Source organism: Drosophila erecta, unplaced genomic scaffold (assembly GCF_003286155.1).
Source record: "Drosophila erecta strain 14021-0224.00,06,07 unplaced genomic scaffold, DereRS2 tig00000056-arrow-arrow-pilon, whole genome shotgun sequence".
Taxonomy (NCBI): Eukaryota; Metazoa; Arthropoda; class Insecta; order Diptera; family Drosophilidae; genus Drosophila; species Drosophila erecta.
Window position 1 is genome coordinate 55,716 of NW_020825201.1, and position 3,482 is coordinate 59,197.

Below are 3,482 nucleotides of genomic sequence, written 5' to 3' on the forward strand. Positions count from 1 at the left end.
GCCCAGTCCTTTTCGCGGCCCGCCTTTATTGTTATTTCGCCTTCATCATTATTTCAGTTGGCGCCTTGGCTGTAAGTGGATCCGCAGTTCCCAGGGCTGCTCCTTCCTGGTCCTTTGGCATTGTGCGGAGATGCTTTTGCTTTTGTTGCAGATAAAGATAAAGACAAGGCCAGACAGAGCCAAGACAAAGGGAGCATTGGCTGTGGATTGGGCCATGGAGATGGAGATTGCATGGCCGTAGTCAAAATTTAATTAATTAATAGCACAATTTTAGGTGGCCTGCATATGTACGTGTGTGTTTTGTAGTGACCAACTAAACTTTACACAGCAACAACTCTTCAAGACACCCTCGCCCTAAATTATAGCAGCTTTTGTGTAAAACAAAAATCGAGAGAATTGTCTTAGACCAATCAGGACAGAATATGATCGTACGATTGTACAGTTAGGAAAAGAAAAGCTATAACAGCGACCACCGGCATGCAGCTTCCCAGAGCTTAATTCATTATCGGATTAAACTTCGTGGCGAACGCTCACAATTTTGACGCTGCCCATTTAAACTTCACATACACGTGGAAATATAATTAGTTATATATATATCCAATCTCATATAAAATAAGAGTGGGATATTTCAATAAATTTCCGCGATTTGTGTGAAAGTGGCAACGAGATTCGACCCCAAGGCGTAAGGAAGGCCAGGCCTATATAAGAGCATTTGGTTGCTCTACAGCCGACTACCCCCCGTCTCGTCGACCCCCGCATCAGCTCATGGTTTAAACGCCGCTCGCTCCAAGAAGAGGCCACGAGGCGACATAACCTTCAGCAACAAGTTACGCAAGCGGCCACGTGCCGAATGATAACAGGCCAAATATATTGGAAGGCTAGAGCTCATCCCGTTTATTCAGCTATGCAGAAGTTTAGACGACCGGAGCAGATTTAATTATATTTGGACATCATCATCGTCACGCAGTGAAGATCATCTCCTATGACCAACGGAGGTCTAACTTTGTGATTTCGTCTAATCGCAACGCAGACCTAAGGTCTTATCGCTGCAGTGCTGCAGTTATTTTTCGTGTTTTGTTTTGATTCTTGATTTTCTTTTGTATTGCGATTAATAATGAATTAAATACTCGCAGATTGACGGAACTTTTGGCATTTGAATAGGAATTTAACTTAGAACCTTTAAAGTTTGACCTACAGCTCGACAATGTCAACGTGAAATTGGGCCCAACTTTACGCACATCATGGAGTGGATATTTAAGGTCGTGAGTACTACAAACCAACAATGATAAAAATCATATTATGAATTACCTATATTAAAATTCTAACAAAATGCCACTCGAACGTCTAATTAAAATAATATCTGCATTTGACTAAAGATTATATAACTATATTTGCTAATTTTATGTTCAATTACTTATGACTATTTGCATTATACTTTACTTTTATATACTTTACTTTACTCACTGAATTTAAACGAAAATGAAGAGTTAGAGAATGACTAGGATAATTATGCGTAGATTAAAAATTTGTTAGTTTGTAAAAGAGATTTAATGGAACCGTTTACTAAACTGAATTTATATAAATGGAATTATAATTGAAGATATATTGAAAAAAGAATGTATTGTGAATAAATAGATTTAATGGTTTGTCGAGTACTTATGTTGAACACTTTCTTAAATATGTGGTAGAGTTATTTTGAACTTGGCCAAGGGACAATGTAAATATTTTAAGTAGCGTTGTCATGGTAGGGAGGGTAAAGACTTAGGGAATCATTAACATCCAAAATTCCCAATACTTATCAGAATCTGTAGCTTATCTTCACACGTGTCGGCGTGTATCATTAGTATCAATATAAAGCCATTTCTTTTATTAATCGATAGTCCAGTTGGAATATTGTTTATGAGTAAGACGCACTTATTAAAATGTAGTAGCGTTTCGTACTATCCTAAGCTAAAAGAACCCCGACCTACGGCGAGCTAGACCCGAGCATAGCAAGAGTGCGCATCCCTAGCGAAGGAAGTACAAGGTCCTCTTTATTAGTAATTACCACCCACTATTAAAAGACCAACTAGTTAAAAATCTATCGAACTAAGTACACTACAGTTTCTCAGAAAATGGGCAGCAAATCGATAAGCAAGGCTTGAAATCGCAAAATTACCTCCGGTATGAGTTGGTCAGAAATATTCTCGTAAAATATTTGCCTTAATTAACAGATTCAGATCATGGGTCTTCATTAGAAAGCCAATTACCAAAACACTCACAATGCATCCAACCAAACTAAATGAAATGTTTGTTCATTTATTTCATTTCTTAAGTCAATTTTGAATCAGTATGGCTTACAAATTTATCAGCCTATTTTCGTATTATACGAGTCTAATTAGTTATACCAATTATATTTTGTAAAAATCCCTTTATTTTTGGTTATTATTTTAATTGCATTCAACGCCATTTCATTTCCGCCATCGGCCCAATGAATCAAAAACACAAATATTCATGCATTGTTGCCAAAGATCCGCCCATTTGCATTAAGCAATTCAAAGGGCCAAAACTAATAATTAAGCCGCATTTGGCAGCAACAGAAGATTGTCCACTTAATACGAAAGGAAGCTACAACTTTTTTATTAGCCCTGTAATTCCTTCGTTTTTTCGCCTCGGCATTTCAATTCCCCGAACTTTTTATCAGACCTTTTACAGTTTTTCTACTTAACTTTACGTTCACTTGCCCCTCGTTTTTTCCACCGCTTGGCAGGTGAGTGGAAAAAGGGACGACGGAAGGGAAATGAAAGACGGCAATTAATGTTAAGCTCTTGGCACGGCCCAAAGAATAGTTGAGCATTTGGCGGGAAAAAAAAAAAAATCCAAAAATAAAATAAGAATACAAGTGCAGCGAGGGAGGGGTTTGGTTTTAATTAGAAAAAGTGTTTTATACACCAATAACATTATGGTAATCTTTTCTGGATTGAACGCGGAAGACTTGGCGTCATCGCAAAATGGAAAATGGATGTTTAGGTTTGGATTTGAACGCGAAAATCAATACTTTGCTTTTAAAGTAATTTGTGGCACAATGTCTATTATAAATGCAGACAAATCGGCACCTATTAATTCGATTCAAAGTATGAATCTCCCACCACTGGGCTCAAAAAAAAAATAAGTTCTGAGCACAAAAACATTAAGCGAAATTGAATAATATATATACCGCTTATTGCTGTTTAATAATATGTTGATTTATTTATATCTGCGTACTAATATTCGGTTCAATTTATAGCTGATTTTTTCTGAACATGTTTTTTTATCCTTCCACGCATTTTGGTTTATCAATTTCAAGCGTTGCATATCATGCAATGGCCGATAAATTAAGAATATTTCGGCATAACTACTTTTTATGTTTTTTTTTTGGCGGTAGAAAGTTGGAGCCAATGGCCATTTGGTATTTATCTCTGTTTACCATACTTTATGCTTGACTGATTTCCGCATTAAGTGAG